The sequence below is a fragment of the Arachis hypogaea genome, chromosome 14, assembly GCF_003086295.3.
Source record: "Arachis hypogaea cultivar Tifrunner chromosome 14, arahy.Tifrunner.gnm2.J5K5, whole genome shotgun sequence".
In the NCBI taxonomy this organism is placed as follows: Eukaryota; Viridiplantae; Streptophyta; class Magnoliopsida; order Fabales; family Fabaceae; genus Arachis; species Arachis hypogaea.
The window spans coordinates 108,132,003-108,146,236 of NC_092049.1; positions in this window are offsets into that span (position 1 = coordinate 108,132,003).

The following is a 14,234-nucleotide window of genomic DNA, read 5'->3' on the forward strand; positions in this document are numbered from 1 at the left end:
GAGATTAAATTGGATCTAAATTAAAATGAATACACGTCACTTAATTGTTTCGATCGTCTAGCGTGGTAAAAGATGGTCACATCCACATTCTGACAACTAATTTAGTATCGAAAATGACACAAAGACCATTATAGTTTTCGAAGAACTACTATAAAAAAATTTAGATCTTAATAGCCATTTTGTGAATAATTACATAAATTTCAGGAACTAGTACGAGAATTTACACTCTAAAGTGGTCTTGAAAAATGGCATTATAAATTAAAATTATCTCTGAAATTTTAATTGTATTAATTATATTAACATGGACTATTAATAACATGAGTCACTTTATGATTTAATCACGTGTAATAATATGATAATAGGTTGATCAGTGACATATGACATACTGATGTGTGTTGTAACATATCACAATATTATTTGGCCATAAATTAATTTTTATCACATATCATAAATTCATAACATTATTCGTTTATGTATTATTTACTATGTTATCATTATGCTGACATAAATAGTTATATCATGTGTCGTCATACTTTTTTATTTATAATATTTAAATTAAAAATTATTCCTTAAGATAATAAAGTTATCATATTAATGAATCTAGAATTTATACATATTAAACAAATAAAAGCATAAGTTATATACATATATTAGTACATATAGTGAGTATATATCTCTTGATTTTTTTTGGTGACTATATCTCTTGATTACTTTATCAATTTAGAGACAATTTAGAACCCACATAAATTTTAAGAAAATTCTTATTTATTCTATCAATTTTAAGCCATTTTGATTATTCTATTGAAAAAAAAGTATATGAAAAACATATAAATATACACAAATATATAATGATTGATTTTAAGTCATTATATATATAACAGTTTTGTTAATTATAAAAAAACAAAAATATTTTATAAATATTAAAAATTAATCACCAAATTATTTATTATGTATTTATTTACATTTATATGTATTTTGTATTTTTTTTAGTAGAATAATCAATTACAAGAATAACCAAATCTTCACAATAGAATAATTAAACATTGCGTATAAATACCAAAAATCAATTATGACCATTGTCTTATAATTTTTTATATTTCATTATAAATATAAAATTAATTTGATTATATTATTTATAAAATTTGATTATACTACTTTCAATTATCAACGTGAATTTAGTTTGATTATAAAATTTAAATATTTGGTCATTTTATATATGAATAATCAATTAATTTATAATAACGTAAGGTAGACATAAAGTACTAATAATACTCTTTTATATAATAAAATATTATATATTTATATATAAATATATGTGTTAATTTTTAATTTTGCTGTCATTTTAATTATTACTTCTATACTTTTAATTGTTGAGAATATTTTGTGATTATGAATAATTTGCACGGTAGACAAACTAATGTCCCCTCTATTATAACAAATACAATTATGATAATAAAAAATCAATTAGTATATATTTATAATTTGTTGGTCCTTGTAATTTTATAAAATTTTTAATTAAGTTTTTATATTTTTTATTTAATTGAGTTCTTGCATCAATTTTTTATTGAGTTTTTATACTTTTTTTTTTTATTTGAATCTCTGCACCATTTTTTTTAGTTGAGTCCTTATATAATTAAGTCAATTATTATCAAGAGGGATCTAATTGAAAAAAAAAATTGGAGTATGGACCCAATTAAAAGAAAAAAAAAAGTATAAAGACCTAATTGAAAATTTTACGAAACTATATGGACCAACAGAGTAATTAAACCTTATTTTTAATATATTTTATATAAATGACTGATTTAATAGACTAAATTTTCATAAATTATAGTCGTTCTTGAAATTTTTTATTTTTACCATTTTAGTTTCTTAGATTTAAAATTCACTATATTGGTACTCAAGATCCAGCTCCAAGATATTATATTGATCCCTAGATCTTTTTCTGATATTGAGTTAACAAAGAATGTTGAGATAACTCTGACTTACCATGCTAGACATACGACTAAATGATGTCATTTCATTTGCAGTCGTTTTAGATAATAGAGATAAAATGGTTAGTACATCGTATAAACTTTTCTTTATCTTCTTATTTTTGTCTTGTTTAAGCGCCAAAATGAAATGATACTGTTTAATTCTATGTCCAGTGTGACAAGTCAGAATCAGTTCAATATTTCATTAGTTGACTCACTAATAGAAAAAGTCTAAGAATCAATATGGTACACAAAACTTAATTTCAAAATTAATATAGTGAATTTTAGACTTAAAGAACTAAAATGATAAATATTATGAATCTAAAAAACCATTTTAAAAATTTTATCAATTTAGTGACTAACTTTTTACTTAGGTTCAGTTTGGGTAAACAGCTTAATTAAGCTCTTTTTGAAAAATAGCTTAAACCATAAATAACTATATTAAAATTAGCTTATAAATAAGTTATTTTGTATTTGAATTTTAGTTTTAAAGGTGCTTATTTTAAAAGAAATGTGATAAAAAAAATTTATTATGAGAAAAATTATTTTTTTAAATTTCTCTATAAACTCTTACATAACTTCTTAAAAAGTTGCAATTTTATTTTAAAAATACATCAAATATTAATACTATTATTTTTCGTCAAACACTCAAAAAAAGTTATTTTTAAAATTTTTCAAACGAATTCTTAATATAATTGTATGAGAATAACTTACTAAATGGACACATCTACACAAGAGTGACATGGTATCACCGCTAAATTATTAGGTTACAAGCAAGTTATTATTATATAAAAGAAAATCCTTCTATAAAAGTGACTAAAACCTTATGTCTATATTCCATCGATACCTAAAAACTTGTGGGGTTTTTTCTGGTATTTAATTAAAAGAAAATTGATGGTACGAGTACATAGTAAATTTTCATAAGATTGGCTGGCCACATTGAAATTCAGGGATCTGAATTAGAGAGGTCCTTTTTCTGTTGAGGCTGTTTACCGTTTGTGTGTTCTGTCTTCTTGCCATTGTCCCAAAATAGTGTAGAGATCTGTTGCTATTTATTCTTCTTAAATGCTAATTGCTACTTGAGCCAACTCTGTCTTCTAATGAGGCAAAAATATGTAGAATGGTTTAATAGTAATAAACTGTTAGTGGACAAAATCAGATTCTTGTTATAGGACAAAATCAATAATTGAGATTACAGTTATCAATAAAATTAATAATAATAAAAGAATCTTGTTAACAAGTATCACATAACAAATGCGGGTAGAAAATGCCGTAGAAAATTTGTTAAAAGAATAATACGGGAAAGTTTTAATAAAATTTATAATTAAATATAATTTTAAAAAGAATATATTTATGAGAGCGAAAAAATTCTACAATCAAGTAAATTATTTAATTAAGTCTAATCAAATTATTAAAACTATTTTTCACATCACACGCCACATATTATAGGCGTATTTTTTTTATCTTTTTCGAACGTATTTATTCTTTTTTTTTTTTTACTTCTACACTCAAGCTGCTTTTTTTTTTTATCCTTCTCTCCTTTTTTTATTTGATTTTTTATTTTTTTCTGTATTCTTTCATTGTTATTATTATTATCATCATCTTTTTTTTAGTTAAATATCACATAATTAATTTAAAAAGTATATCATATTTTTATGTCACAGTTGAAAAATTTTTGTGTCAAAATAAAAAATTTTTTGTGTCACAGTTAAAAAATTTTGATACTATTTTTTGATAAATTCTGCACAATTTAAAACTCTCATCCTTCCTCCTCCTCCTCCTCTTCTTCTTCGTCATCATCTTCATCATCTTTTTCTTCTTCCTCATTTCATCCTCTTAACAAGAACTTATGTCATAGTTACAAAATTTTGGTGTTAAAATTAAGAAAATTCTTCTGTCACAGTTAAAAATTTTCAATGCTATTTTCTGATAAATTTTGCCTAACTCAAAACTCTTCCTCTTCATTTTCTTCTTTTTCAGTTTAATACTACATAATCAATAATTTAGTGATAAGTGATAACAAAACACATCTTTTAGTTAGAATTGACACATAAATTTTTGGTAAATGACACAAAAAATCTTTAAAGAATCACAAGTTTAAAAATATTAACCCACTCAACCAACAAAATATACTCAAATATATTTTAGAACAAAAAAGTACATTAATTTATTATAAATGACACAAAAATGGCTAAACCTCTTATATATGAATTAAATACCACCTAACTAATTCAACGATAAGAAAAGTACATCATTTAGTTGAAAATAACACAGTTAAATAATTTCTATGTTTAAGAAATTTCAGTGTCAAAATAAAAGATTTTTCGTGTCTCGATTAAAAAATTTCAGTATTATTTTTTTGATCTTTAAAACTCTCCTCCTCCTCCTCCTCCTCCTCCTCCTCCTCCTCCTCCTCATTCTTATAATTCTTGTTTTACCCTCTTAACAAGACCCTGTATCACAGTAAGAAATTTCAGTGTCAAAATTAAGAAATTTTTTCTCTTCCTCCTCCTCCTCCTCCTCTTCTTCTTCTTTCACATTCTTATAATTCTTATTTTACCTCTTAACAAGACCCTGTATCACACTAAAAAATTTTAGTGTCAAAATTAAGAAATTTTTTGTGTTATGGTTAAAAAATTTCAATGCTATTTTTTGATAAATTCTGCATAACTCAAAATTTCTCTTCCTCTTCTTCTTCATCATTATCATCTTCTTCTTTTTTTGTTCATCTTCTCCTTCTTGTTTCATGTTATCATAATTTTTCGGGTTAAGTACGATTTTGGTCCCTAACGTAAAGACCAAAAATTTATTTCGTCCCCCCGCCTTTTTTCGCCACAAAATGGTCCCAAAGGTTTCAGTTTATTTTAAAATCGTCATTTTTACCAAATTTTAAATTTTTATTCCAAAAATACCCCTAACTTAAAAAAAACAAAAAAAATAAAATGTTGAATAAGGGGAAAGAGATTCAATTCACGCTGGTTCAGTTCAGGGAAGGGAAGAGGGGAAAGAGAAGGTGGGGAAGGGAAGGAGAAGGGCCACCGTCGCTGTTCTTCGCCGCCGCCGCTGTTCCTCTCCCCTTCACGCAAACCCCAGAGCCACCACGACCCTCTCCCCTCCTTCTCTCCTTCCCTGTCTCGGACCTACGGCGAGGCATCTACGGCCTTTGGTGACGAGGAATCTGAAGAAGGTAGCTGGTCCGAGACTGATGTGACGTTGGCGGCAAGGGAGGAGGAAGAGGCAGACGATGGTGGCGGTGGCGATTGTGGAGTCTCGGCGGTGGATTTGGGCTGGGCACCCCTGACAACTTGAGCCCACGGAGAACCTGTTCCACGCTTTTGATTCCATTGAAGAAGAAGACGATGCTGTTTTACTTCTATTTCTTCTGTTTTCGTTTCTGATTTCATTGAAGAAGAAGAAGAAGAAGAAGAAGAATGTTTTCTGTTTCCTATTTTCATAATTCAGGTTATTATTTTACTTTTAATTTCTATTTTTGGTTTGATTCTTGATTAGTTTAGTTGGATGTTGATTTTCTATTAGTGAATTTTAGGAAATGGTTATTGTTGTTGGTTTGATTCTGGATTACTTCTGCTTCTGATTCTGCTTCTGGTTTTGCTTTTGTTGTTGCTCTGATTTCATTATTCATTGTTGTTGTTGGTATTGTTCTTCTAATTGTTGTTGTTTTATTGTTGCTGCTTTTTGCTTTTGAATTCTGCTTCTGCTTCTGAATTCTGCATCTGCCTGCTTCTATATTTGCATTTTAGGGAAGAAGAGGGAAGGGCATTTTCGTCTAAAGGACGATTTAAAAAAAAACTGAAACCTTTGGGATCATTTTGTAGTGAAAAAAAAGGCTAGGGACGAAAAAAATTTTCAGCCCCTACATTAGGGACCAAAATCGTACTTAACCCTAATTTTTCTTATTTTATTCTCTTAACAAGAATATAAAAAAAAAAAAAGCAAACAAAGAAAAAAATATATAATATTACAAAATTACCAGGCAGAAGAAGAGGAAAAGAAAAAAATACAGACAACAACAGAAGCAGCAATAAAAAAAGACGATAAGAAGAAAATATACGAAGAAAAAGAAAAAAAAAACACAAAAAAAAAAGAACGCGGGATATGAACGTTCATATTAATGAAAAATTGAAGCGTATAAATATACTCTCCCTAATAAAATTGCTTTTTATTAAACTTAAACCAACTTAATTAGTTAGACTTAATTGTCAATAAAACTTAAATATATAACAAAATTGTTTAAAAAAAAAAGTGTATGTTTAGTTTTTCTATAAATTTAAAGCAACTATCCGAGCACCTTGACTTTTGGCAAATTACGAGCTGGTAAAAATTATAATTTCTTACTTCATCATAAATGAATTTTTGTTAGATTACTTGTAGAAATAAATATATCCTCACGACCTCTAAAAAGGGTGGTATATAGGCTATAACATGTTGCATAAATGATAAAATAGAGACAATTCTCTTTAAAAATTAAAAAATCATCGTAGAAAGAAATTTTTAGTTTAATTATTTTATTGATTTTTATAATTTTACTGAATTTTTAATTAAATTTTTATATATTTTTTAATTAAATTCTTATACCATATTAAATTTTATAATTAAATCTTTATTAATAATAAATATTAAAAAAAAACTGTATATAAAATATAAATTTACTAATTTGTGCATTCTCTTTACTTATGAAAAAACAAAGAAAACATGGTGCAATGTTTAGCATTATGCTCCAAACTACCGCATACATAGCATGATTTTTCACTTTTTTGTGCTTAGCTGTTGTACAGTTGCTGCAGCATGTCCTTCTTCACCACAATTATAGCAAGTTCCTATCCACCACTATTTGGAGCATCAAAATACTTCGGACCCTGTTGATAGAATATAAAGACATGCCAAACTAAGCTCCCACATAGTGTAATATAATAATAGGCTGAATTTTTTTTATATGATTTAGTGGTGTGAGTTATGCTGCGTTATGATTATTAAGGGGAAATTACACTGTTATGACTGCGTTGCTTTTAGGAATTTGGAGGAAAGAAATTGGTGGGTTCGATTTCAAGCAGAAAGAGGAAGGAACACAAATCGGACCCATCGATTTGTGTGAGAGAGAGATTCAGTTTACATCAAATCGGACCCACCGATTTGTGGGAGCCTAATTTTATAAAATGGAGAGTGCAGTAATCGAACCTACCGATTTCGGGTGGCCAAAAAAATTTTTTAATCCGGCAGTGCACCAATTGGACTGAGCGATTTATGTGGCACGCGGTCGGTCCGTCCGATTTGCTTGTAACTGCATACATAAAATGAAAAAAATCACAGAAGCCTCATTTCTTCATCGTCGGTCTCATCTGATGTTCTTTCTCTTCTCTCAATTCTTCTCCTTTATTCTTGTAGAATAGATTTCAGTGAGTGTGAGAATAGGCAAGTACGTATACTGATATGGATGATAGAGTTGTGTTGGAAATTTATTATTATGGGCAGATTTTGTTGCAAACATATGAATGAGTTCAATTTGTGTGTAAAAATCCAGCATAATTGCAGCATAATTGTATTTCAAACATACACAGTAAATTATTTAACCTTAACTAACTAACCAGAATAATTTCATGACTGATAAACTATTTATTCGTAAAACAGCATACTAATTTTATTATTGTTATTATTATTCATAAAACAGCATACTAATTTTATTATTATTATTATTATTATTATTATTATTATTATTATTATTATTATTATTATTATTATTATTAACACGGCATCATAATAATAATTTCCTAATCTAAGTTTAGTTATTACTAATTTATCGTCTAAATTTTACTGAATTAAAATTCAATTATTAATGATCATAAATAAAATAATTTATTAAATTTTTATTATTAATCATAATAATTTATTAAACTCAATTACTACTGCAAATAATAATAATAACAACAACAATATATCAATCTACTCTACTCTAATCTAATATGTACAGATCTCATCCTTTCTCCTTCTTCATTATATTCATTCATTTTTTTATTATTTTATTTTAACCAATAACCATTAAAAAAACCCAATTCTTCCGTAGAGCACCATATCATACATACATACATACATGATTAATTCCTATTTTAATTTCTATTTCTAACCACCTAACAATAAAATCATACACACATACATGATTAATCTCTACTTAGTGCCATTATAATATATATTGCTAATAAAATTTAATATTATCACTATTATTATTATTAAATCAGATTATTAAAAAATAAAAACTTACATAATTTGGATGCCCAAAATAATTAACAATATAAAGCTCTGGTTGATTTACTTCTTTAATTTTTGGTCTTCTTGGCATTTTTTTTAAATTTTTTTGAAGGTTTGTTGTGGTCCAACAATGGTGATAAAGGAAGAAAGTGGTGGGGTTGAATGTGTGTTGAAGAGAGGGATACGAGAGTGAAAGGTATACTGCTGGGAAGGGAAAAATAATGGTCTTTTGGATGAGGGAGTCACGGGCCAACCAAGGAAGGCTGCATGCGTGATGCGTGGACAGGGAACCCAAATCGGTGGGTCCGATTGGTGCACCTGCCGCGTCCTGAAATCGGTCCGTCCGATTTCCATCCACCAAATTGGTCCGTCCAATTTCTTTTACCCAGCCGTCACATCTCCGTGAAATACCATAAATCCCCATATCGCTGCTATACTCCATCAACTGCTCCATATCAAAATTAAAAATCTCTCAAGTTTTCAACTCACAAGGAGCTTTATATGTGGTATGTTTGCTTTATTTAATAGGAACTTAATTTAAAAATCTAATATGGTATAAAAATTCAATTAAAAAAATATAAAAACTTAATTAAAAATTCGATAAAATTATAGAAACTGAAAGAATAAATTTTAGAATATCTTATCATATATTGGCCTAAAATTGTGTCCTCTCACCATTTTTAACCTCTATCTTTAACCCATTAACAATTTTTTTTCTTTTATGTAATCTTTCTCAAATGATATGTTGCAAATACTTTACCATGAACCTCATTTAATAGATAACCAGTTGTGTAGAAAGACATCTGATGGGATCTAATTTATTACATCCACCACCATTTGAGAAATAAAATAGTAGTTTTTAGTAAAATATTTAGTTATGATGTATGGACATGGACACAAATACAGAATACGACACGATACAAGACACATAGATATATGAATTTAAAATTTTAATAAAATACGGAAATACGGCATATATATAAAATATAAAATATTTTTTAAATAAATTATAATAATATTTTAGTTTTTATTAATATAAAAATATAAATTAATTTTATAATTATTTTTAATATTTATTTTTAATTATATAAAATATTTAAAATATGTTTCATTTTAATAATTAACAATTTATACTATTTCTAAACTCATTTCAAGAATATATATTAAGAATAAGATTAGACATGATGACATGCCATGGTATTTAGGTGTGTCCAAGTATGTCTGAAAAAAATTCTTTTATTTTTTGTTGAGATACGGTTGGACACAAAAACACACGTGTCGAACGAGTGTCGATGAGTATCGTGTCCAAAATGTGTCCAATATGCGGACATGACAAATAAAAAAAGTGGTCGTGCTTCATAGTATCTTAGACACCAAGGCCACCCAATTTTTTAGGCATGTGTTTGAATTGGTCATTTGACAAAAACTAGAATTTGAATTAAATTGATTTTATAGAATTAATTTTGGGTAGGAGTAATTTTGTGCTAACATTATAATATTATTTTTGAAACATGTTTAATTTTTTTAATGCTTTTTCTAGTATGATTTTATATAGTATGTTTTTAATACTTTTAGTACCTTTTTTAGTATATTATAATTTATTATTATTATTATTTTTATGTTTAATTTTTTATTTAGTTTGCTCTATCTAATGAAATCAATAATTTATATTATAAAAAGATAACAATAATAAACATAATATATAAAAACTACAATTATAAAATTGTACAATGTCAAATTAAAAAAAAACCAAAAAATAGTAAATAATAGAAAAAGAGAGCTCATACCCTAAACAATAAAAACTCCATAAAAAAATAATAACATGTATGAAGGATAGAATTGATACAAATAGGGATGACAAACGGAAAAGTCCGATCCGCCAAGAGCGGGTAACAACGGTCAACATAAGTTATATATAGAAATGTCAATTAGAAGGTTTGGTTATTTATGTATATAACAATCTGTCATATATATTTTTGGTAGGAATAAATTAGGATAACAAATCAAGCGGTTATATTAGGAAAAGATTTGCTATGATTTGTTGATATATATATATATATATATATATATATATATATATATATATATATATATATATATATATATGAAAGTTTGTATCAAAGAGAAAACAGGCCGATTACCATTATTTATTATGGCATCAGAGCCTAACTTGAGAAACACATAAAATAGAGGACGACCTGAGAAACCATGGTGGCAAAGTCAGAGAAGACCATCGGAGACAAACCACACTCCTCAGGAGGAGACGAGAAGAAGACTCACTCGCCGTACAACCTCAACGTGAGTGATAACCCAGGAAACATAATCACGCAGGGTGCAATTGCGTGGGAAAAATTATGACAAATGGGCGAGGGCTGTGAAGATTTCTCTTCGAGCTCGGAGAAAGTGGGGATTCATTGACGGGACTCACACAGAACCAGGAAAGGATGCACCTGAACTTGAAGATTGGTAGACGGTCCAATCCATGATTGTTTCGTGGATTTTGAATACGATCGAGCCAAGCTTGCGGACCACCGTGGCGTATGCAGAGAATACGAAGACACTGTGGAAAGACATCAAAGAACGCTTCTCTGTTGTGAATGGACTTCAAGTACAGCAGTTGAAAGCATATTTGACAAGGTGTAAGTAAGAAGGTACGTCCATGACTACGTACTATGGAAATTTGAAAATACTTTGGGATGAACTTGCAAATTGTGACCAGATTTTCAAATGCACCTGTGGTGGGTGCAAGTGTTCAATTGGCTCTCAACTTGAGAAGCGGAGGAAAGAAAAAAAGGTTCACCAACTCCTCATAGGCCTTGATGATGTCAGCTATGCCACTGTGAGGTCGAGTATCCTTGCAACCGATCCCTTACCTTCGCTTAATCGTGTGTACGCGATGTTAATTCAAGAGGAAAGTGTGAGGACAATCACCAAGTCGGCGGATGAAAGGGGACTGGTTATGGGACTTGCGGCGCATGTCGGCAACAAGGCTAGAAGGGGAGGTGGTACGCGGAATCGTGATTACACTTTAATTATGTAAAGTTCATTGCTCTTTCTTTTCCCTGGAAATGGCGCCAAAAACATGATGCCAAGACCATGGTTCACAACTCCGTGTAACTAACCAGCAAGTGCACTGGGTCGTCCAAGTAATACCTTACGTGAGTAAGGGTCGAATCCCACGGAGATTGTTGGTATGAAGCAAGCTATGGTCACCTTGCAAATCTCAGTTAGGCAGATATAAATTGATAATGGTGTTTTCGAATAATAATTAATAGAATAGGGATAGAAATACTTATGTAATTCATTGGTGAGAATTTCAGATAAGCGAATGGAGATGCTTTCGTTCCTCTGAACCTCTGCTTTCCTGCTATCTTCATCCAATCAGTCTTACTCCTTTCCATGGCTGGCTTTATGTGATACATCACCACTGTCAATGGCTACTTTCGGTCATCTCTCGGAAAAATGATCCAATGCCCTGTCACGGCACGGCTAATCGTCTGGAGGCATCACCCTTGTCAATGGCTTCATCTTATCCTCTCAGTGAAAATGGTCAACGCACCCTGTCACGGCACGGCTATTCATCTGTTGGTTCTCGATCATGCTGGAATAGGATTTACTATCCTTTTGCGTCTGTCACTAACGCCCTGCAATCGCGAGTTTGGAGCTCGTCACAGTCATTCATTCATTGAATCCTACTCGGAATACCATAGACAAGGTTTAGACCTTCCGGATTCTCTTGAATGCCGCCATCATTCTAGCTTACGCCACGAAGATTCCGATTAAGAGATCTAAGAGATACTCATTCAATTCTAATGTAGAACGGAAGTGGTTGTCAGGCACGCGTTCATAGGGAATGATGATGATTGTCACGTTCATCACATTCAGGTTGAAGTGCGAATGAATATCTTAGAAGCGAAATAAGAAGAATTGAATAGAAAACAGTAGTACTTTACATTAATCTTTGAGGAACAGCAGAGCTCCACACCTTAATCTATGGAGTGTAGAAACTCTACCGTTGAAAATACATAAGTGAAAGGTCCAGGCATGGCCGAGATGGCCAGCCCCCTAAAACGTGATCAATAGTCTCCTAAGATGAACAATGGATTAAAACTGAGACCAAAGATGTCTAATACAATAGTAAAAGGTCCTATTTATAATAAACTAGCTACTAGGGTTTACATGAGTAAGTAATTGATGCATAAATTCACTTCCGGGGCCCACTTGGTGTGTGCTTAGGCTGAGCTTGAGTGTTGCACGTGTAGAGGTCCTTCTTGGAGTTGAACGCCAGCTTTTGTGCCAGTTTGGGCGTTCAACTCTGGTTTTGGCTCCTTTTCTGGCGCTGGACGCCAGATTTGGGCAGAAAGCTGGCGTTGAACGCCAGTTTACGTCATCTATTCTTGGCCAAAGTATGGACTATTATATATTTCTGGAAAGCCCTGGAAGTCTACGTTCCAACGCAATTAGAAGCGCGCCAGTTCGAGTTCTGTAGCTCCAGAAAATCCACTTTGAGTGTAGGGAGGTCAGAATCCAACAGCATCAGTAGTCCTTCTTCAACCTCTGAATCTGATTTTTGCTCAAGTCCCTCAATTTCAGCCAGAAAATACCTAAAATCACAGAAAAACACACAAACTCATAGTAAAGTCCAGAAATGTGAATTTAACATAAAAACTAATGAAAACATCCCTAAAAGTAACTAGATCCTACTAAAAACATACTAAAAACAATGTCAAAAAGCGTATAAATTATCCGCTCATCACAACACCAAACTTAAATTGTTGCTTGTCCCCAAGCAACTGAAAATCAAATAGGATAAAAAGAAGAGAATATAATATAAATTCCAAACTATCAATGAAACAGAGCTTCAATCATATGAGCGAGACTTATAGCTTTTTGCCTCTTGAATAGTTTTGGCATCTCACTTTATCCATTGAGGTTCAGAATGATTGGCATCTATAGGAACTTCAGATTTCGAATATTGTTATTAACTCTCCTAGTTCAGTATGATGATTCTTGAACACAGCTTCTTTATGAGTCTTGGCCGTGGCCCTAAGCACTTTGTTTTCCAGTATTACCACCGGATACATAAATGCCACAGACACATAATTGGGTGAACCTTTTCAGATTGTGACTCAGCTTTGCTAAAGTCCCCAATTAGAGGTGTCCAGGGTTCTTAAGCACACTCTTTTTTTGCTTTGGACCTTGACTTTAACCGCTCGGTCTCAAGTTTTCACTTGACACCTACACGCCACAAGCACATGGTTAGGGACAGCTTGGTTTAGCCGCTTAGACCAGGATTTTATTCCTTTAGGCCCTCCTATCCACTGATGCTCAAAGCCTTGGGATCCTTTTTATTTCCCTTGCCTTTTGGTTTTAAGGGTTATTGGCTTTTTCTTCTTGCTTTTTCTTTTTCTTTCTATTTTTTTTTCTGCAAGCTTTGTTCTTTGCTGCTTTTTCTTGCTTCAAGAATCATTTTTATGATTTTTCAGATTATCAAATAACATGTCTCCTAGTCATCATTCTTTCAAGAGCCAACATATTTAACATTCTTAAACAACAACTTCAAAAGATATATGCACTGTTCAAGCATTCATTCAGAAAACAAGAAGCATTGTCACCACATCAATATAATTAAACTAAGTTCAAGGATAAATTCGAAACTCATGTACTTCTTGTTCTTTTGAATTAAAACATTTTTTCATTTAAGAGAGGTGATGGATTCATAGGACATTCATAACTTTAAGACATAGTTACTAACTACTAATGATCATGTAATGAAGACACAAACATAGATAAACACATAACATAGAAAACACAAAACAGAAGAAATAAGAACAAGGAATGAATCCACCTTAGTGATGGTGGCATTTCCTTCTTGAGGAACCAATGATGTCCTTGAGCTCTTCTATGTCTCTTCCTTGTCTTTGTTGCTCCTCCCTCATTGCTTTTTGATCTTCTCTTATTTCATGAAGCATGATGGAGTGCTCTTGATGTTCCACCCTTAGT